Source organism: Triturus cristatus, chromosome 12 (assembly GCF_964204655.1).
Source record: "Triturus cristatus chromosome 12, aTriCri1.1, whole genome shotgun sequence".
In the NCBI taxonomy this organism is placed as follows: Eukaryota; Metazoa; Chordata; class Amphibia; order Caudata; family Salamandridae; genus Triturus; species Triturus cristatus.
In genome coordinates, this window is record NC_140595.1 from 815,529,913 (window position 1) to 815,553,608 (window position 23,696).

At 48.5% G+C, this 23,696-nt stretch overlaps 1 protein-coding gene across 2 annotated transcripts in view; it reads left to right on the plus strand.

Annotated features, from left to right (window-relative positions):
• Positions 1-18,369: 18,369 nt before the first annotated feature.
• Positions 18,370-23,696, plus strand: part of LOC146782963 (phospholipid scramblase 3-like) — a 98,513-nt gene continuing 93,186 nt past the window's right edge. For both annotated transcript variants that reach the window (XM_085637730.1, XM_085637731.1), the window contains exon 1: positions 18,370-19,151. The gene's annotated coding sequence lies outside the window, so the exon portion shown is untranslated. The remainder of the gene's footprint in view (positions 19,152-23,696) is intronic.

Consider the following 23,696-nt stretch of genomic DNA (forward strand, 5'->3'; position numbering starts at 1 on the left):
GCAGTAGCATGGAGTGGTGTAGTGTTGAGTGGTGCAGAGTAAAGTGGAGTGGCGTAGAGTGGAGTATGCATCGTGCAGTAGCGCACTGCCATTACAGGCAACACATTTTCAATTGAAATGACCATTACATTTGCAGAAATATATCTAAACAACAATACGAGAGTGAGGAGTATGGAGACATGCCCGTTCCTCTTCCCAAGTAATCAATACAATAACATAATGAGAAAGGGTCTCTAACAGTATTTCACTCTTATACCTAAAACCCCCTGCTTGTGTTTTTTAATATTTTATCCTAACAATGGTTCACAGCGTACACAAAATACTCACTTAGAATCACAAAATGTTTAAATAAAACAGCACTAAACCCTAAAGTGAAGAAAGTGTATGGCCCTTATGTAAGAAACAGATTAAGTTATAGAAACATATAAAACATTTTTATTTCATAAATAAAAGACAATATCGTGAGGTTCAAACATATAAGCTGGTACATATAACAATTAATAAACATACAAAACCAGACAAGTGGCATACAAAAAGAGGTTGCATAAAAGTCGGAGTTCCAAACAAATACTGGAACTACAACACACAGAACAATGTGTCCTCCATAAATTGTGGCCACAATTGCGTCAACATCATTTCGACCTTTGTCATAAGTGCATGCTCATCTTCAGGACTGATAAATAACTGAGCATCCCACCAAATAATTTTATTATCAAGAGATTCTCAAGCAAAATGTAACTCAATGCTTGTCGTAAGAGTCTTTGTATGTTTGTGTAAAGGAGGGAAATTAGCAGGGCAGTCTATGCAATTTGGCTTCTTTTGAACCATTAATTTCAGCAGCTGTGTAAAGTTAATCGTCTACAGCCAACTCTAAATGAAAGGGGCCTTTCAATGTATTACTCCGAAAACTTCCAAACATCCGTGAATTCACTACATTCCCAGCGACTCAATCGCCAAGTGTCCGTCTTGTGTTTTTTTAATAGGTATGCTGCCTAGGTACCCATAGGGTTTTTTTTAAAAAAAACTCACTCACCTACCTAGTAGGTGTCATGCTTCATCATAGGGTTCCTACACTAGTAGGTGTCATGCTTCATCATAGGGTTCCTACATATATCCTCCACTATTTTTTTAACATTGACCAAGACTTCCTTGATTAGAATTTATGTCCAATTTGACTGGAAGGCTTGAGCCAATGTTAAATATTGCACTTTTTCACTGATTAACTCACCATTATTCCACCCTCTTAAAAACAAAAGACCTGCTCCTCTGTAATCAGGCGTCGCCGTGCACCCTGGAAACATCCAGTGACTAGGGTGGGAACCCTATGATGACGCATGTCACCTACTAGGTAGGTGAGTGAGGGTTCCTTTAAAAACTCTATGGGCACCCAGGCAGCATACCTATTAAAGAACCATGAGTAGGGGGTTATAGGTATAAGAGTGAAATACATTTAGAGACTGTGAGAAGTTGGCCTGATATATGCTGTCCACTAGTTATAGTGGGCACCTTGTATCAGTCCAAACATTGGTTATAGGTTAAAGACAACCTTTATTGAAAGCTATCCTAGTGGTAGCTATGGAGAGCAGCCTTCAGGCTAAGTCTTGAAGGAATGTAAAGCAACTTGTTTTACCAGTCTATAATCTCTTGAGTCACTAAATGAAAGATATCACACCAGGTATATATATCACATTTTTGTATTTATTACTAAACACACCCTCCTAGTCTCTTTATGAGACTAGAGGTCAAAACACATGTTGCACTTCAATAATCACAGTAAAATAGCACAAATACACGTCAGGCCCTATGGGCGAGCCAAACCATATACTAAAATAGTGGTATAAGAACCATGACTTAACTAGACACAAGGCCTAGAGCCTGTAGAGGTGCTGGGAGCCCAAGGAGCCACCCAAGGTAGTGACACAGGGGACCCACGGCGAGCTCCCGTTAGCTTCTATGGGGAAAGTCGTGGTTAGATTTTTAAAGATTAGGGACACTTAGAAATGAGTCAGAACCAAACCCTCTTGGACTTAGGAAGTTCTAGGGCTAGCACCCACGGAAGCACCGGAGTACTCGTGTTACCTCACCCAGGGAAGCCGGGTGCATAGATGTCTTTTGGTGTCGGGGTCGCGTCGTCGATTTGAATGGGAGCTGGCGAAGATGTGCTGCTGCCGTGAAGATGCGAAGTGTCCGAAGAGATCCAAGCCTGGATCGAAGATGAGAAGAACCTGAAAGCAGAGGGGACAGAGTCTGGGTCACTAGTCAGTGACCAGGAAGGCGATGAGCAGATGCCCACCGATGTCGGGTGATTTCAGGTGAAGGAGGTGAAGCTTGACTCTTCAGCCACAATGACCAGGAGGTGTTGAGGACGACCAGGAGCTGGATTCGAGCGGTACTACAAAGGATGTTGAGTGCTGCAGCATCGGTGCCCGGATTGGACACAACAAGCCTTGGCAACAGCAACCCACGCAGAAACAAGAGATGCTTCGGTGCAGACCAGCAAGGTCTGTGGGACTCACCACTTCTTTGGGAGTCAGGGCACATCTGGAGCAACTGACAAAGTCCAAGGAAATACAAAGTTACCCCCTCAGGGACCCACAAGTCAACGGACCAGGGATCGCAAAGGGACCTCGAGACGAAACACAAAATGGCGGGTCACTCGGCCGACAATCTTCGGTGGATTCAGTGCTCTAGGTGGGGGCTACAAGTCAGCCCAAGCACGACTTCAAGAGACATCGAAGTCAATGCACTTGCAGAAATGCACGACGGTGACCAGGAGTTCCGGTTCCACGCTACTCACGAGGGCTGCGGGTCTCTGCTTTGCTGGGGACTCGGTCGGCCTCTGAGATGTCTGGAAATCCTCTTCCTGGGCTGCAAATACTTCGGAGTCTGGCGGGAGCTTCGATGATGCAGACCGGCAAATTGCTTCGTTGGTGCCTGCCAAGCAGGGGAGTCACTTCTTGACCCCAAGGGAGATTTCTTCAGTCCTCTGCTCTTGAGCAGAGTGGCGAAGGTCCAGGATTCAGCTTCAGAGTTTCATCCAGGGTAATCTAAAGTCCTAAGGACAGGGGTCCCATACTTATACTAAGGTAGGGGGTTGGACATACTCTGGGGACCCACCTATGGGGGGGTTTGGAAAGAGGGGTGGCTACACCCATTTCCTTTGTCCAGTTTTGTGCCAGAGCAGGGGCTGGAAGCCCCTGAACCGGTTTGAGCTGGACTAGGCACAGGGACACCAAATGTGCCCCCAGTGCAGGACTTCAAAGCACTCAGAATGCTCCCATCCAGCCCCATTACACATAAACCTGTCTGGGAGGTGGTTACACCTCCCTGTGACAGGAAACCTATTGTCCAGGCCTCCCCTGCTGGAGTTTCGGTCAGCAGCAGGAGGCCAGACCCGTGTATGTGGCTGCAGCATCCATTTTGTGATGCCAGGGCTCTATTAAGTTTCTACCGGGTATACCAGTGCTGTCATGTCTCTCCCTCTTGAAGGGTGGGATGATACTCTCACGCCATTTACTGGTGTGGGGGTATGATTCCAAGGTGTTCGACACCAAACACAACATGTTTCCATGCAGCCAATCCAAAGTTAGCATTTACCATTTGGTTATAATGCACTTAAAAGTATATGGTCAGGCTGCACTACAAACCGCATCAGAGAAGGGTCTCCAAACGCTGCAGAGGGGCTCTGCTTATGCAGGGGCACCCTCTCACATAAGAACCAAGCACTCTGCCTTCAGGATTGATAAGGCCTGCAGGTTTATATGTGTGTGTATATATATATATTCACTGAAAAAACCATAGGTTTCACACATGTTATTGTTAGCTGTACATTTTACTCGTAAAAAACCAATGAAATTCCACGTTATAGTTAGATCAGGTAACTGTAACACGCGCGACCGCCACTCTATCACAAGGATGATGTCATCAGTAATGTCATGAGTGATGCCACTGACCATGTCATGAGTGATGTATTATGTGACGTCATCAGCAGTGGATTGTGGGCGCGCAAGTTATAGTTACCTGATCTAACTATAACGTGGAATTTCATTGGTTTTTTACGAGTAAAATGTACAGCTCACTATAACATGTGTGAAACCTATGGTTTTTTCAGTGAATTTGCAAGGTTTTTTAAATGCTAATTCCTAACTATAACGTTTGTGAAACCTATGGTTTTTTCAGTGAATTTGTACGGTTTTTTAAATGCTAAGTTATGTATTTATTTTTAATTTTTGCGCGCAAGGTGCATTTCGCGCACCGTGCGCGCGCTGTGGGCACTCGGTGCGCTTCGCGCACCGCTCCCACGTGGCGCATTTCGTACCGTGCACGCCTCGCCATTTTTTACAAAATATCAATTGTTTTTTTCTCTCTTGGGGGTCCTTAGATTTATATATTAAATGTGATTGTTAATTCTTTTTTTTTTTCTTTTTTTTTACTGTACGCGTACGGTAAGCTTACCGTACGCGCACCCCGCGATTTTTTTTTAAAATTATTAAATTCATTTTTCATACTTTTTGGTCCTTCGTGAACCCCCTGACGAACGCTAGGGGGTCTGCAACTCTCTTCATGGCCCCCTTTTCGTGTTATCAACCTTTTTTTCTCAGTGCGAGAGACAGAAAATGGCGGCCGATACTTCCTGGTTTCGACCGACTCGAATGTTTACTTTGATCTAACAACCAATCAGAAACGCGCTCGCGCACGGCACCGTACGCGTACGGTAAGCTTACCGTAAGCGCACGGTAAGCGCACGGAGCGCTGCCACAGATATATATATTGATTTAAATGCTATTTTCTCAGGACCTACTGAACAGATTTACACCAGGCACTTCCTTGACCTTATGGCTACCTCTCTGCCAAATATCAAGTAATTCTGTTCAGCCGTTTGGGCTGTAGCTGTGTCTAAAGGTCCTATGGAAAAATGCATGGAGAAAACGCGTTTTGGGACCCCCCTTTTTTCTCAGCCCCCGCTTGACGAATCCCCCCGAGACTTTCAGGGTAGGAGCGGAGCGTAGCGCCCCATTAGTTTTGCTTGTTAGGCCTCTGGGGTACCTATGCCCTAGGTACATAGTATACCATATACTAAGGGATTACAGGGGCACCTCAGATCCAACCTGTAATGCACCTAAAGTGCATGAAATCATTTTAGAGAGGAAGCAGCTAGGATGGGGCCCTGAATAGCAGGGTCCCAGCCAGACTAAAGTTGAAAAACAGTGAAACACCAGCAAAAAGTGGGGGTAAACATGTGAAGCAGATCCTACTCTCCTACACAACCCCCCCCCCCCCACCCCCAAACGCAGGGACATTAAACTGACCTTGACCAGTTGAGTCTTCATGTTCTAAGTGGAAATATCTGGAGAGTCCATCTGCATTGGCATGGTTACTCCCAGGTCCATGTTCCACTGTATAGTCCATCCCCTGTAGGGAAATGGACCACCTGAGCAATTTGGGATTTTCACCCTTCATCTGTTTTAGCCACAAGAGGGGCTTATGATCTGTCTGAACAATGAAGTGAGTACCAAATAAGTATGGCCTCAACTTCAGAGCCCAAACCACAGCAAATGCCTCCCTCTCAATGGCTGACCTACGTTCCTCTCTGGGGGTCAACCTTCTGCTTATGAAAGCTAGTACTTGATCCTGACCATCCTTCAACTGTGACAGTACAGCGCCTACCCCCAGCTCAGATGCATCTGTTTGGACAATGAACGTTTTGGAGTAGTCAGAACTTTGCAGAATGGGAGCAGTGCACATGGCCTGCTTCAGGTCATCAAATGCCTTTTGACAGCTAGCTGTCCCCTGAACCTTTTTGAGCATTTTCTTAGAGGGTAAGTCATTCAGGGGTGTCACTATTGATCCATACCCCTTGACAAATCTTCTATAGTAGCCAGTGAGGCCTAATAAGGCTCTCACCTGAGTCTGTGTAGTTGGAGCAATCCAGTCCATTATGGTCTGGATTTTGCTCTGCAATGGTTGAACCTAGCCTACACCTACAAGGTGGCCCAGGTACGCAACCTGACTGCCCTATCTGGCACTTAGTAGCCTTGATAGTTAGGCCTGCTTTTTGCAGGGCCTCCAAAACATTCCTCAGGTGGACCAGGTGATCCTCCCAGGTAGAGCTAAAGACAGCAATATCATCTAGATATGCTGCACCATAGTCTTCCGGGCCTGTAAGGACTTGATTCACCGGCCTATGGAAAGTGGCAGGTGCATTCTTCAAACCAAAGGGCATTACCACAAATTGATAGTGCCCACCAGGGGTAGAAAATGCTGTCTTTGGCGTTGCATCATCAGCTAGTCTGAGCTGTCAGGTCAAATGTGCTTAGAAACTGGGCTGAGGCCAAAGTATCTATTAGCTCATCTGCCCTGGGGATGGGATGGGCATCAGTCCTAGTGACTGCATTGAGGCCCCTGTAGTCTACACAAAACCTCATCTCTCTCTTGCCATCTGTGGTGTGAGGTTTAGGTACCAGGACTTCTGGACTAGCCCAAGGGCTAACTGAGGGTTCAATAACTCCCAAATCCAACATCCTTTGGACTTCTGTCCTCATACAGTCCCTGACATGGTCAGGTTGCCTGTAGATCTTATTTTTCACAGGCAGACTGTCCCCAGTGTCCACTTCATGAGTGCACCTGGTGGTCTGACTTGGAGTCAGAGAAAACATATGTCTGAACTGGCTGAGAAGTTTTCTGCAGTCAGTTTGCTGCTGGGTAGTGAGGCTGCCTGCCAAGGCTACACCATCAACTGACCCATCATCAGGGTTCTGAGGAAGCAGGTCAGGGAGTGGGTCACTCTCTTCCTCCTGTCCTTCCATCAGTAGCCATGGGAAAGCCCATGTCTGCCCTGTGAACATATGGTTTTAGTCTGTTGACATGAAGTACCCTGTGGGTACTCCTAGGGGTTCCAAGGTCTACCAAGTAGGTGACCTCCCCTTTCTGCTCAACAATTGTATGGGGGCCACTCATTTTTCCTGGAGGGCTGCTGGGGCCACAGGCTCCAACACCCACACTTTCTGTCCTGGCTGGTAGACAGTCAGTACAGCCTTTTGGTCATGCCAGGCTTTTTGTAATTCCTGGCTAGCCTCAAGGTTTTTGGTTGCCTTTTTCATATACTCGGCCATCCTGGAGTGGAGACCAAGTACATAGTCCACAATGTCTTGTTTGGGGACTTGAGAGGCAACTCCCATCCTTCCTTAACCAGACACAATGGACCCAAGACAGGGTGACCAAACAAAAGTTCAAAAGGGCTGTAACCAACCCCCTTTTGAGGCACCTCCCTGTATGCAAATAAAAGGCAGGGCAAGGGTATGTCCCATCTTCGCCTAAGCTTTTCTGGGAGTCCTTTAACCCCTTCCCTGCTCATGACGGAACCGTTCCGTCATGAGCCACGGTTGCGCTGTGCTCATGACGGAACGGTTCCGTCATGACAATCCTGTCGGCGGCCGCTCCGCCTGCGCGGCGCTGTTTCCCCGCCTGTGCGGGGCGACAACGCAAATGGGCGGAGTCATGACGGAACCGTTCCGTCATGAGCACAGCTCAACTGTGGCTCATGACGGAGCGGCTCCGTCATGAGCACAGGCCCACCGCGCTGCCCCCCTGCCCCCCCCAGCGCTGCAGCGGAATGTCCGCAGCAGCGAAGGGGTTAATCATGCCCTTTAAGGTTTTGTTGAACCTTTCAACTAAACCATTGCATTGTGGGTGATAGGATGTGGTGAACTTGTAGTTTACTCCACACTCCTTCCACATAGCAGTTAAGTAACTAGACCTGAAGTTTGCCTCCCTGTCAGATACTACCTCCTTAGGAAAGCCTAATCTTGAGAATACACCCAAGGGCTCTTGCCATCACAGGTGCTGTAGTGGTCCTTAGGGGAATTGTTTCTGGGTACCTGGTGGTATGGTCCACCACCACCAGTATAAACCTGTGCCCAGATGCTGTCTGAGGATCCATGGGACCAACAATGTCAATCCCAACCCTCTCAAAGGGAACCCCCACCACAGGTAGTGGTATCAGGGGTCCTTTGTGGTTCCACCTGCCTTGTCACTGGCTTGGCAGGTCACACAGGAGCGACGAAACTCCTTAGTGTGGGGCCAGTGAAAGTGAGGAACAATTTGGTCCAAAGTCTTCTTTTGGCCCAGATGTCCTGCTAGGGGGAATATCATGGGCTAGTGTCAGTAGGAAGCCCCATAAACTTCTAAGGTATTACCAACCTCCTGGAAGCACCAGGCTTGGGGTCTTTACTCTCTGAACATAGGAGTCCATCATTCCAATACATGTTATGGGTGCCACTAACATTCTCAGCGGCCTCATCAGCAGCTTGCTTTGAGGGGTTCAAGAGAGGGGCAGGTTTTCTGCTCCTGGCTCAGATCAGACCTGAAAGGGCCCCCTGTCCCCAAGAACTCAACCTGGTCAGGTTCAAGCTCCTCTGGGACAGTTCCTTCTTCAGACTCCAGATCATCTCCCTGAGGAGACTGATCAGCATTCTGAGTCAGGTGGGAAGGCACTGCCTTAACCCTACTGCTCCTACTCTTGGAAGGCACCTGGTCCATTATTCCAGAATCCAGGGCCTGTCCAGTTTTAGATATTTTGGCCTGTGACCTAGTCACAGCAGAGACATGAGCAGGGATCCCTAACATTTCTGCATGTGTCCTGAGCTCCACTTCAGACCAAGCAGAAGTCTCTAGATCATTGCCAAGCAAGCACTGTACTGGTAGGTCTGCACTTACCACAGCCTTCTTAAGGCCAGTTACCCCTCCCCAGGAGAAGTTAACAACTGCTGGAGAATGGTCTGTTCTGACATTGCTAGCATTGGTCACTTGGTACATTTCACCAAGAATAATCTGCCAGGATCCACAAGATCTTTTGTTACCATTGTGACACTTGCTCCTGTGTCCCTGAATGCCCAAACTTCTACTTCATTTATTAAAGGCTGTTGTCTGTGTTTTCCCAGATTACTGGGACTCACAAAGGGGGGCAAATGCATGCCCCCATCACAGACCAACACAGCCTGAGTTGGAACTCTGACTAGTCCAGAGTCCACCTCAGAACCCAGGGTCAACCCTACTACACCCTTATTCTGGATGTGGCCACCGCCTATTGTTGTTGTCCTAGGGGGAACAGTTGCCTTAGGGGCAATGGTGGCTGGAGTAGATTCTTTGGACTTGGTGCAGTGACTGGTCCAATGAGTTTTCTGTTTACAGATTTTGCACCAAGGTTTCTTTTGGCCTTTCCCCTTGTTAGACTGTGAATCCCCACCTGAAGAAGATTTTTTGGGGCCTTGTGAAGACTTCTGGTCTTTACCCTTCTCCCCACCCTTATCAGAGTTTTTAGGACCTTGCTTCTTGGGTTCACCACCTTGGTTCTGTACCTTCTGCCTCACCCTGGTTCTGACCCACTTGTCAGATCTGACCACTCCAAGAATTGGGATAGAAGGCAGGGTCCACCAGGTACTGGTACAACAGCTGATTCTGACAATTATTAAGGATCTGCTCCCTTATAATCAAATTGTACAATCCTTGATAGTCATGCACTTTACTGCCAAGTAACCAACATTCCAGAGCCTTAGTAGCACAATCTACAAAGCCTTCCCAGTCCTGAGTCTGTGCCTTTTGGGTATCCCTGAACTTTAACCTGTATTGCTCAGTGGTTAGGCCAAACCCATCAATTAAGGCACTCTTCAGACTGGTGTAATCATCTGACTCCTCCTCTCTACCAGTGAGGAGTTTAACTTTACCTTTGTCTGCAAAGGAGAGGCATAGGATTGCTGCCCACTGCTCCTGGGGGACCCTTTGTACTTTACAGGCCCTTTCCAGGCCAGTTATCCATTTATGGATGTCATCCCCACTCTGGTAGGGAGGGACAATCTTATTCAGGTTTCTATGGTCATGAGACCTTTCCCTATCTCTAGGGATGTTGCTGCCACCATGGGACTCTAGTCCCAACTTTTATCTAGCTCTGTAGAACTCTAGGACCTCCTTATCTAGGCCTACCTGCTTTCTTCTGATTTCAAGCTGAGCTTCCTCATACTTAAGCAGTCTCCCCTTCTCTCCTGAGAGATTTCCCTCATTTGAGAGGAGATTGAGGTACCTATTGAGGAGTTAGAATGGTTAGACTCCACTGAGGGAGATCTTGACCTTTTTGGCCCACCACCAACTCTCCCAGGAGGGACAAAGAGGGGTCCATTAGGGTCCTCTCCATCACTGTCTAGGGGAGCTGGATTTTCCAGGTCCAGATCATTGTCATCTGCCTGGCCAGCCTCAGAGGTCAGGTCATGGGGAATTTCACCCCTAGGCCTTTCCTCAGGTGCTGGCCCACCCACTCTGCCTAGCCCTTCACATCCTAAAGATCTGCTAAGGTCGTCCAGCCTGAGTACCTCTATTAGATGCCTGGGGGGTTGGACTTTTGCCTGTCTTCAGTTTCCTAGTTGTACATATTGCTCTCAGTTCCATGAATGGGAGTCATCATACTGGGAATCTTGAAGCCCATTGGCTTCTGGCAAGAACCTACTGGTACCTGGCCTTGAAGACATTACTAGTGTGGTGTGGTGTATTGCACTACCTAGTCTAGTGTGGCCTACTAAACTCTTCAGTTGTAGAAAGGGTGTGCTATCCCTTAACACACAAATCTAAGTTCAGTAGAACTTACTGTATTCGAAAGCTTGTGTCATATGTGCCTAGGGTACCTTTAGTGGTTTTCAGTTAGTTACTCAATTGAGATTATCTGATAAAACAATAGCAAGCTGGAATCCCACACGCTGCAAACCAATGTGAGAAGTTGACCTGATATATGCTGTCCACTAGTTATAGTAGGCACCTTGTATCAGTCCAAACAACCCCTTATTTGTTATAGGTTAAAGACCACCTTTATTGAAAGCTATCCTAGTGGTAGCTATGGAGAGCAACCTTCAGGCTAAGTCTTGAAGGAATGTAAAGCATCTTGTTTTACCAGTCTATAAACTCTTTAGTCACTTAATGAAAGATATCCACACCAGGTATATATATCACATATATGTATTTATTACTAAACACACCCTCCTAGTCTCTTTATGAGACTAGAGGTCAAAACACATAAGTTACACTTCAATAATCACAGTAAAATAGCACAAATACACGTCAAGCCCTAGGGGCGAGCCAAACCATATACTAAAATAGTGGTATAAGAACCACGACTTAACTAGACACAAGGCCTAGAGCCTGTAGAGTTGCTGGGACCCCAAGGAACCACCCAAGGTAGTGACACAGGGGACCCACGGGGGCCGTGCGCAGTGTGTGAACACAGCCGCGAGCTCCCGTTAGCTTCTATGGGAAAAGTCGCGGTTAGATTTTTAAAGATTAGGGACTCTTAGAAAGCAGTCGGGACCAAACCCTTTTGGACTTAGGAAGTTCTAGGGCTAGCACCCACAGGAGCACCGGAGTACTTGTTACCTCACCCAGTGAAGCCGGGTGCATAGGGGTCTTTTGGTGTCAGGTCACATCGTTGATTTCAATGGGAGCTGGCGAAGTGCTACTGCCGGGAAGATGCGAAGTGTCTGAAGAGATCCAAGCCTGGATCGAAGATGAGAAGAACCTGAAAGCAGAGGGGACAGAGTCTGGGTCACTTGCCAGTTACCAGTTAGGCGATGAGCAGATGCCCACCAATGTCGGGTGATTTCAGGTGAAGGAGGAGAAGTTTGACTTCAGCCACGAGGACCAGGAGGTGTCGAGGACAACCAGGAGCTGGATTCCAGCTGTCCCACAAAGGATGTCGAGTGCTGCAGTGTTAGTGCCTGGATTGAACACAACAAGCCTTGGCAACAGCAACCCACGCAGAAACGAGAGATGCTTCGGTGCAGACCAGCAAGGTCTGTGGGACTCACCACTTGGTTGGGAGTCAGGGCACATCTGGAGCAACCAGGGAAGTCCAAGGAAATACAAAGTTATCCCCTCAGGAACCCACCAGTGAACGGACCAGGGATCGCAAAGAGACCTCATGACGAAACACAAAATGGTGGCCCACGGGTCACTCTGAATGACCAGGCTGACAAACTTCAGTGGATTTAGTGCTCAAGGTGAGGGCTACAAGTCAGCCTAAGCACGATTTCAAGAGACGTCGAAGTCAATGCACTTGCAGAAATGCACGTTGACCAGGAGTTCCGGTTCCGCACTACTCACGAGGGCTGTGGGTCTCAGCTTTGCTGGGGACTTGGGTCAGCCTCTGAGATGTCTGGAAATCCTCTTCCTGGGCTGCAAATACTTTGGAGTCAGGCAGGAGCTTCGATGATGCAGACCGGCAAATTGCTTTGTTGATGCCTGCCAAGCATGGGAGTCACTCCTTGACCCCAAGGGAGATTTCTTCAGTCCTCTGGTCTTGAGCAGAGCATCGACAGTCCAGGCTTCAGCTTCAGTTTCGTCCAGGGTAATCTAAAGTCCTAAGGACAGGGGTCCCATACTTATACTAAGGTAGGGGGTTGGACATACACTGGGGACCCACCTATGGGAGCGTTTGGAAAGGGGGGTGGCTACAGCCATTTCCTTTGTCCAGTTTCACGCTAGAGCAGGGGCTGGAAGTCCCTGAACCGGTTTGAGCTGGACTAGGCACAGGGACACCAAATGTGCCCCCAGAGCAGGACTTCAAAGCACTCAGAGAATGCTCCCACCCAACCCCAATACACATAAGCCTGTCTGGGAGGTGGTTACACCTCCCTGTGACAGAAAACCTATTGTCCAGGCCTCTCTTGCCAGAGTTTCGCTCAGCAGCAGGAGGCCAGACCCGTGTCTGTGGCTGCAGCATCCATTTTGTGATACCAGGGCTCTATTAAGTTACTGCAGGGTATACCAGTGCTGTCATGTCTCTCCACCTAGAAGGGTGGGATCATACTCCCACACCAGTTACTGTTGTGGAGGTATGATTCCAAGGTGTTTGACACCAAACACGTCATGTTTAGGTGCAGCCAGTCCAAAGTTAGCATTTACCGTTTGGTTATAATGCACTTAAGAGTATATGGTCAGGCTGCACTACAAACCGCATTAGAGAAGGGTCTCCGAATGCTGCAGAGGGGCTCTGCTCATGCAGGGGCACCCTCTCACATAAGAACCAAGCACTCTGCCTTCAGGATTGATAAGGCCTGCCATAGGAATGACTTATAGGTTTATATGTGTGTATATATGGTGACACATAGTGAACCTATATCTCAGTAAGGGGTGCATGCACCACCTTACCCAGGCTGCAGTAACAGACCTGTGGTGTCATTTTTGGTGGCTTTCTAGGGGTGGCATAATACATGCTTCAGCCCCTGGTAGGATTCTGGGGTACCTATGCCCTGGGTACATAGTATACCATATACTAGGGGCTTACAAGGGCACCTCAGATCCAATGTGTAATGTACCTAAAGTACATGGAATCATTTTAGAGAGGAAGCAGCTAGGCTGGGGCCCTGAATGGCAGGGTCCCAGCCAGACTAAATTAGAAAAACAGTGAAACACCAGCAAAAATTAGGGGTAACTATAAGAAGCGGATCCTACACTCCTACAGAGGCCCGTTCTCATTATGTTGTTGTAATCATCACATTTGCACAGAGATAGTTTTACTAATAAACTATACAGTGCGCAAACGAAAATGTGTGGAAATTGCATCACCTAATGTATGTAATGTATGTAATGTATGTAATGTATGTAATGTATGTAATGGTTTGTTTTGATAATATCAAAGTATTTATTTCCAACACACTTCAGAAATAACAAAAAATGTGCTTCATTTGTGTTTTCCTAATTGTGATATATTTTGAAATACTTACACAGTTCATTTAAATGTTGTCATGTGCTAGAAAGAACCTCTGTGCTATTCCCAGTATCCTGCAAGATTGTTACATAAATACTCGTTACTTTGAAGTCAGAGAAAGAAAAGTGAACAAGCGCCCTCCAAGGCCGAGCCTGATATTTGACCTCTGACTTTGAATACACAGCAGATGTGACAAGGTAAGAACAAGGTTTAAAGACCTGTTTACAGAAGGAGTTTGTAGAAGAATACAGTAAACACGCTTTAGGCAATGGGAGGCACAAACTGAACCTGAAGAGCCTAAAGCAACTAATGCCTGCAAATAGGAAGCCAGAAAATGTGAGTTACAAACCACAAAGTCAATGGCAATCAACGGGCGGAGTGCATTCCTAGGTCAGCTTTCTGCAAGTCCCCAAGAAGTCTTCAGAAAACCAGACAGATGTTACTGCGCTGTCTGGTAGGATGTGACCTAAGGTAAAGAAGAAACACAATTACATTTTAAGATCCAAGCACATCGGTGTCCCCGGAACTGACTTCACTTTCTCGAGCCATTTGCAAGAATGGATGGGGGGGGGGGGGGGGCGGGGAGTGGGCGAGGTCTTTGAAAAGGGGGACAATGGCGATTTTTCCTCTGTGTGTCAACTTTGATGGCTTTGTGACCTGTGTTCCGTGTATGTGGTGCCCTGAGTTGGGTTCGCCCCATGGGCCACTGCTCTTGTCTGATGATCTAGTTCCCATATCTCTAGCATTGAGCTGCAGTGGGTGTGTGTTAACAGATCTGGTTGTTTATAACTTCACTTTCTACTAGTCCTGCCCTTATCATGATGAAAGAAAAACTACTAATACCCGAATGCGAAGGGTAAAACCAGGGCTGGATGAACAAGACACACCTGCAGAAATCATATCCTTTCATAGCGTTGGGCAGTCACTGGTGTCTACCCTGTATTTTCAGTAGTACACCCTCCTAATTGAAGACTTTCATAGTGAGTATGTGTCTTCTCTCCTAATGGTTTGTTCCTACAATTCCTTCCCTGTAAACATATTTACCTACAGAGCTGTACAGAACCGAAAATATAAAACTGCAAAATGAGCATTGGGGACTCGAAGCGCTTCGTGCATGCATTACACAAGGAGCGGGGGAAGCGCTATGTGATCACCATGTGGCATCTGCAGAGTTTCTGAAGATGGCATTGCACACTCTCCCATCAAAGCCCCCACTCTTCGCCTAGCCAATATTGAGAGTCCTATACAAGTGAAGCAAGCTATGGAATCTCATTGTATAGTGGCAGTACTGGAGATGACCAGCAGAGGACACCCACGACTCTCCTTACCATCCGTTACTGGGAGAGAGGCTGTGGTGCAGCTCCTAGAAGAGTGAACATGCGTCTATGATATATGTGCACTAGGGGTCAGATCTTCAAGAAGGAGCCGCAGCGTGGCACCACAAGCCCTTTGGCTGCGCTACGCTGCAGCACTTCCGAAGCACAGGGATGCAACATATTTACAAAAATATGTCGCATTCCTGTGCTTCCCCCTGCACTGGCGCACAAACTGCAGCCATGCGCCAGCGCAGGCACCCTTGCACCATGGTGCAACGATGCCTGCATCATGGAGAAATTGTTTTGTGCAGGAAGGGACACCTTCCTGCACAAAAACAATCACTTCAGGCATTTTCCTCTGTCAATGCGTGCTGTAGAATGCAGCACGCATTGAAAGAGGAAAAAACGAGGACAAATGAAAACATTTCTACTAGTTGCGCCTCGCTACGTCACCTCTAGGGTGGCGTAGCATTCAGACGCAGTTCCAGATTTATGATTCCTTGTAAATCTGGAGATGTGTCTTGTTCCATGGGTGTTGCAAGGGAACACTCACAGCAACGCCCATGGAACGCCCCTTCAACGCACAGTGCTGTGTGTAAAGGGGCCGTATTTACAAGGACAGGAAAAGCCGTGCGGGGTGGCTTTTCCTCTCCTTGTAAATATGGAGAAGTGAAATGCACCGCCAGTACATCACAATACTGGTGGCGCAGGGGGCTCGTAAATCTGCCCCTTGATGTTCATTTTTTTAAAAGGTTTTTTTTGCGACCTCCTAGCCCATGGACATTTGAGCGCTTTACAAGACAGACAGGCCATTCTACACATTCCCCTGTTTCAGGGGTCCAGGCAGATTAAAAGATTTGCCACAATCACACGATGTGCGAGACTGGGATATAAGACTGGTTCCCCATTTTTGAGATCATGCCCCCCACCCTCAACATGTGCATTAATTTATTCATACATGTTTAGAAAAAGTGTATTTGCATGTGTGTCTGTCTTTAGTTTCTATATATGTTCATAAATGTGACCTTACATTTGTTCCTGTTTAATGCACGCTAGAATATTGGTGTGTTTGCGTGTAAATATGTGCGTTCTGTACATGTATCGACGCCTGTGGCAGCCACCGACGTTATGTTGCTTAAAACCTTTTGTTAACGGGAAGATTTTGTTTTACTGCAGATTAATAATGACATGTGCAGCGCTCTGCTGACGTTGGCTAGGTGCCTGTATACAATACCACATACACACCTTTGCCTCACTTGACAAACATAAAATAATATGTAAGAAACACTTCCAAAATATATAAATGAGCTCGTTCAAAGTGCCTTTGCAGACAGCGGCTCATAGAAGTTGTAGCAGGAACGGAAAGCAGACTCTATATATAGAGAAGGCGCCGCATTATCAGAGCTGACAGAGACTCGCGGCTCTGCGCCTGGGTAGGGCGGCTGAGTAGGAAACGCAGTCCCTATCCTTTTGGCTCGCTTGAAATGCTCATACTTTGCTGGGATTTGAACGGATGTGCTTCAGTGAGTTGCAGCAGCGTATATGTACCCCCGGGGCAAACATCCTTTACAGCGCATGCATTACTCCGCTTGCCATTACCCCACATTTTTTACACTGCAAAATCTTTTACAACGCAGGGCTTTACATCGCAAACTATTAGAGCGCATTCCCCAAAGTAGCTCCCTGGTGGAGTTAGAATAGTATATTGTATTGTAATGGGGAATGCTTTGTAATGGATTGCGTTGTATAGCCCTGCGTTGTAAAAGATTTTGCGGTGTAAAAACTGCGGGGTAATGGCACACGGAGTAAATGTGTGCGGGGTAAAGTGTCCTATTTGTATCACAGAGCACATCTAATACGAGTTCATAGGCCACTGCCGAGTGCTTACATCGTACAGGCCGGGGGCGTACTCTCTCCTGCTCCGAATGAGGGACTGCAACCACGACATGTGGCGACTGCAAAACCCAACTCCTCTCACGCACAATTGCTCCTGCTTTTTATTCTTAAAACTGCATGAGAGCAAAGCAAGGATTGGCTGGGTCAGGCAAATCCAGCCCTCCAAAGGAGACCAGCGGGGCTGCGCTGAGTTCCCCCTAAATCTGTACTAGATCGCTGGTAGGAGTCCTTAAGTGCCCAGCAGTCTAGCCCTCCCCTCCCCCCCCCCCCCAGCATTCATTACCCTTCAGTGTGAACAGGATTTTTAATGCAGTAAATGATCGTGCACTGGTACCTCACAGTGGCTGAATAGCGGATCAATGCCCTAGAAAAAGGACCCCCCCCGTCGCCAAGTCTTCAGTAGCAGCTGGTGACATTTCAAAGTGGTGAGGCGTAAAAGTGGGCGATGACGAAGCGAGTGAGCCCTACCGACGAAGGATATTCAGAGAGATTCTCCGCCTTGAAAAAATGTTGGTAAAAAGTGGCGAATGCTGCATTTTGAAGCAAATTTAAATGAAGAATTTAGTGAGAAAGCAAGAAATTATATAAAGCGTGTGTGAATGTGTAGTTGTGTTCTTCAATTGGTTTTTCCTAATAATTTAGCTGTTTTTTTCTTTTTTTTTTCTTTCCCTCATGGCATATTGTCAAGTTTACTGTGAACACAACTGTGCAGTAGAAACCTCTCGGATTGGGAAGTGCTTTGATTTTACAAAATAAATGTTGTTGCTAATTAGGGGGGGGGGGCATTTCAATCCCCCTCTCTGGCGCAATGCGTTTCTTCTTTGGGTCAGTCTCCTCTTTGTCACTTTTAAGTCTTGCGTCTGCACTACCCTCTGACTCATTCCCTCTCTCCACAATACGATAAAATGTCATCTGATAATCGCAATGATATAAAAAAGTGATCGGTGAGTGCACATTGACAGCTACATTCATTTACAAAATGGAAAAGGACAGGAGAAATGTGATTATTCTAAAGACAGAGCATGAATCAGCGCACAATCGATAACGTGTGAAAATCGGGTTTGATTTGTGCATCACAAAGTGTATTGATGTTTTGATCCTATTAAAACCTTATTTCCATCACTCTTCAGAATTACAAAATGTGCTTTATGTGTGCTTTGTATCTGCCGACATATTCTGCAATCTATGTACAGTTCCTTTACAGATGTTTTCGTGTTAGACAAATTGATATCCTAGGGCCTTTCCTTTCACATCTGAACTCTGCAAGATTCCACAGATTCCACAGTTCACTTAATAAAATCCTTCCCGTGGCAGGGACGTGAAAGTAACCCCCATAGTCCATGATAAAAGAACAAGCGGCAATTTGTCAGAAGACACAGCTTGACCTCTGACCTCAGTCTGTGGAAGCACAGCACATGTGACAAGATAAAAACAAACGTTAAACGCTTCTCTTAATTGCTGCTTCGCCTTCTGACCTCCAGCGTGGTTATTTTGGGGGCGCTGCAGCACCCAAGCACCCCTACTTCCAGCGCCTATGCTAGCTCTGTGCACACTGCACATTTCCTGGTCCGGGTGGAGGGGCTACGAACCGCGGGGCCGTTGGAGGACTTTCCCGAATGGAGTAAGAACTGGCACCCGTTCCAGCGGTGAGGTCACATCTGCCCTGCCCACTGCTGCGGATGTTCTGCAGATAACAGCCTGGGCGGGCTGTTGTGCTGTGAGAGGACTGCGTTGAGCAGCACTGGGCGGGCTGAGAACAGAGGGAAGCCCTGGTCCCTCAAACAGCAACAAACAGAGGCACAAGAGCGCACGGCGAGACACAGCAGCAGCCGGGACCGAGGGCACAGACAGACCCTGGGACAAGATCACATAGAGCGACACAGAAGCATCTGGGAGTGGGACAGAGGACCAGCGAGAACAGAGTCCCCGTGCACTGCCAGCCACCTGGAAGAGGCACAAGATCACACAGAGAGACACAGAAGCATCTGGGACTGAGGGCACAGGGAACCCCTGGGAGTGGACTGTCTGCCACCTGCAAGAGGAAGAAGATCACACAGAGAGACAGGAGACCTTCCTGGACCGAGGTCCAAACGGGAAGAAACCAGAGGACGAGGTAACACGTTTTACAGAGTTACAGCACCAGGAGAACGGAAGAGGAGAGCCGAAGGAGAGGAGAGAAGAGGCAAAGAAAGGCGGTAAGCTGCCTTCCGGGCCCCGGGTACCAGGAGTAACAGCAGTGCCTGTCAGGGGTAACAAAGGCCAAGCCTGGGGTTACAGGTGCCGCCCCAGCTACCCCTGGTTGCTGCCCAGGCTGGCGGAGAGAAGGGATAGAGAAGGAGCGGGGAATAGGTAGAGGCGTGGGGAGGGACTGTGTGCGTCACGTGCCTGTCAGGACAAGTACAAATAGTACCATGTTCAGCGCATTGCAATGGAACTGTGAGACCTGCCCCTCCTTATCGCAATGTTAAACGGCTTACGGGCGACGTCACAACTAGAGAATTTACGCATTAACTGTGTTTGTAAGTGGAAGTCATAATGACGGAAGAGTGTGTGTGAGTGAGAAAGAATGAACGCGTGTGCTCTGAAGGCGAGATAATGAACTGAAAGAGTGAGCGTCATGTGGGGGGGGGGGGGGGGGGGGTCTATGCACGCGCCTGTGGGTGCAATGCTGAAAATGTAACCAATATTTGTAAGTGAAAGGGGGCGGGGCCAGGAAGGGAGGAGTCACTGATAATCACACTATAGGCCGTAAATGCACATGAATCATTGAATTGAAATTGCATTTATATAGCGCTTACTACACATGATAAGGTATTGAAGTGCTTTACGGCGAGCAGCACACTGCCTGGGAGCCCAAAGTCTTGACCCTGCACCCAATGGGAACAGTCCAGCCCGAACTGCCAAGCCAGGTCCTCCCTGGACCGGAAAAAAGCTTTCTAGGACCAGTTTCGGGGTTTCACCCCCATCAGCCAGGATAGCTTGATTCCAGTGGCACAGTGAGCCCAGGACCCACGTCTGGGCATACCTGGCGCACTTAGGGCGAGAAAGCAAAAGACACACAATTGATGGACAGTATGCAGAACAAATCAAAACATTCACCCCCAGTCAAGATATCTGGGTTAAATCCATCATTCTTTTTCTCACCATGCCACCCCAGTTTAGACCTGGCCATTTGAAAAACTTTTTGCATGATAAAAGAACAAGCAGCAATTTGTCAGAAGACACAGCTTGACCTCTGACCTCAGTCTGTGAAAGAACAGCACATGTGACAAGATAAAAACAAACGTTAAAAGCTTCTTTATTGCTTCTTCGCCTTTTGACCTCCAGCATAATTATTTTGGGGGTGCTGCAGCACCCTACTTCCAGCGCCTATGCTAGCTCTCTGCTCACTGCACATTTCCTGGTCCGGGAGGAGGGGCGACGAACTGCAGAGGCCATTTGAGGACTTTCCCGAATGGAGTAAGAACTGCCACCAGTTCCAGCGGTGAGGTCACATCTGCCCTGCCCACTGCTGCAGATGTTCTGCAGATAACAGCCTGGCAGTGCTGTTGTGCTGTGAGAGGACAGTGTTGAGCAGCACTGGGCGGGCCTGCCACCTGCAAGAGGTAGAGTAACAAGATCACACAGAGGGACACAGAAGCATCTGGGAGTGGGGCAGAGGACCAGCGAGAACAGAGTCCCCGTGGAAGATCTGCCACCTGCAAGAATAGGGGATGCAGGGCAAGCGCTGGGGTGCAGCCGTGCTCAATGTTCATACGCCGTTAGGGACATCCATGTGCGCATTGGTTTAGCAAGTACAGGGACTGTGCCAAGGTTAAGTATAATCCTTCCCGCCCTAATAGCCTAGTTGGCTAGCGGGGGTCGGAACGGTCTAGCAAGTGAGTGTTGTTCCAGAGATCGGAGACACGTGTTCAGCCACACACGGTGCCAGAAGGGCGGCATCCAGTGTGATCAGCAAATAGGTGGGGCATCGTGAGCCAGGCTGTCTGAAACTGTCCCGCCCTGTGTGGGACGGGGCTGAGTCATGTGACGCAGTGGAACTTTGCGGCATGAGGTGATTAGTGCTTGGCACAACTTCACAGGCATAGGGCGTTTGTTTCATCAGACACTAGCTGATCCAAGCTAACGTCTAGGGCTATTGGGATATACATGGGGGATCGATAACCAGTAGGGATGTTCTTTCATTTTGATTTGTAGGAGGCTCTAGACAGTAGATCTAGCGGGCAAGACTATAGCTATTTTGGTGGGGGGGCTCTGGCGGCGACGGTGGCCGCCTCCAGAGCTGTGGCGGAGTTACAGGGCGATCTGGAAGCAAATGGGTACCAAAGGGTTCTTCTGCGCGGCACCATAGGGGGTTCCAGAGCCAGAGCCCAAGAGCCTCATGGAAGGTTCCTGGAAAACCGTGTCTGCGCCCCGTTAGTCCTTCGGGCGGTTGTGGACCTGAACAACCGGGGGCTTACCTTGCTACGCTCCGCCCTGAAAGGGGCGTGAGTAATAAGGGACCGTGATCCGGTAAGGGGCAGCACAGACTGGGTTCGTCCCAGTGCTGCTTGGCTCATCAGGCGGGCAGGCGGCCCAGTTGGTTGCCTGCCCTTGGATTGCCCGTAAGATAACCCACCATATTACATAACGGTGTATGTAATAAACCTGCAGCAGTTTCTTACCCAAACAAAAATTTGTGTGGTGTGTTTTATTTATGCATAGAACATGCATGCTATTGTGGGGGTGGGGAGTGTTGCCTCCTGCTGGCACTATGCGGCTGCCCTGGCGCCCGCAGGGTGCCCTAGAAGGGCAGGCCTGTAGTGCCAGCAAGGCACCAGCCCACCCCCCTTCTTCTAGGGAACCCCTCGGGGACGAGTCACCCCACTCTGTCAGCCAGTGGCTGCGGTGCACAGGGCGCGTCACTTCCAGGGCGTGAGGAACGGGGGGTATATAGGCCTCCCCCCCACCCTCTGACCTTCCTCTTTTCGCACCCTGGACACGCTGTCTCCCACCCTACCGCTTACCCGGCATGGAAGCAGCGGGGGAGGCATAGAATGTTGTAATGTTGTTCTTTTTTTTGTTGCAGGTGGAGTTACAGGGCGTTCTGGAAGCAAATGGGTACCGAAGGGTACCTCTGCGCGGCACCATAGGGGGTGCCAGAGCCCAGGAGACTCATGGGAGATTCCTGGAAAACCGTGTTGGCGCCCCGTTAGACCTTCGGGCGGTTGTGGGCCTGAACAACTGGGGGATTGCCTTGCTACGCTCCGCCCTGAAAAAGGCGTGGGTAATAAGGGACCGTGATCCAGGAAGAGGATCACCGAAGGGGCAGCACAGATGGGGATCGCCCCAGTGCTGCTTGGCTCATCAGGCGGACAGGCGGCCCAGATGGTTGCCTGCCCTTGGAGCGCCCGTAAGATAACCCACCATATTACATAACGGTGTATGTAATAAACCTGCAGCAGTTTCTTACCCAAACAAAAATTTGTGTGGTGTGTTTTATTTATGCATAGAACATGCATGCTATTGTGGGGGTGTGGAGTGTTGCCTCCTGCTGGCACTATGAACGAGTGTGCTCTGAAGGCGAGATAGTGAACTGGATGAGTGAGCGTCATGTCAGGGGGGTGGGGGGAAGGGGTCTATGTACGCACCTGTGGGTGCAATGCTGAAAATGTAACCAATATTTGTAAGTGAAAGGGGGCAGGCCAGGAATGGAGGAGTCACTGATAATCCCACTATAGGCCGTAAATGCACATGAATTATTGAATTGAAATTGCATTTATGTAGCGCTTAGTACCCATGATAAGGTATTGAAGTGCTTTACGGCGAGCAGCACGCTGCCTGGGAGCCCAAAGTCTTCACCCTGCACCCTATGGGACAGTCCAGCCCGAACTGCCAAGCCAGGTCCTCCCTGGACTGGAAAAAAGCTTTCTTGGACCAGTTTCGGGGTTTCACCCCTCATCAGCCAGGATAGCTTGATTCCAGTGGCACAGTGAGCCCAGGACCCACTTTTGTGCATACCCAGTGCACTAGGGAGAGAAAGCAAGTGACAAACAATTGATGGACGGAATGCAGAACAAATCAAAACATTCACCCCCAGTCAAGAGATCTGGGTTAAATCCATCATTCTTTTGCTCACCATGCCACCCCAGTTTAGACCTGGCCATTTGAAAAACTTTTTGCATGATAAAAGAAGAAGCAGCAATTTGTCAGAAGACACAGCTTGACCTCTGACCTCAGTCTGTGAAAGCACAGCACATGTGACAAGATAAAAACAAACGTTAAAAGCTTCTTTATTGCTTCTTCGCCTTTTGACCTCCAGCATAATTATTGTGGGGGTGCTGCAGCACCCCTACTTCCAGCGCCTATGCTAGCTCTCTGCTCACTGCACATTTCCTGGTCCGGGTGGAGGGGCTACGAACTGCGGGGGCCGTTTGAGGACTTTCCCGAAAGGAGTAAGAACTGCCACCAGTTCCAGCGGTGAGGTCACATCTGCCCTGCCACTGCTTCGGATGTTCTGCAGATAACAGCCTGGTAGTGCTGTTGTGCTGTGAGAGGACAGCGTTGAGCAGCACTGGGCGGGCCTACCACCTGCAAGAGGTAGAGTAACAAGATCACACAGAGAGACACAGAAGCATCTGGGAGTGGGGCAGAGGACCAGCGAGAACAGAGTCCCCGTGGAAGGCCTGCCACCTGCAAGAGGCACAAGATCAAACAGAGACACAGCAGCATCCAGGACTGAGGGAACAGGGAACCCCTGG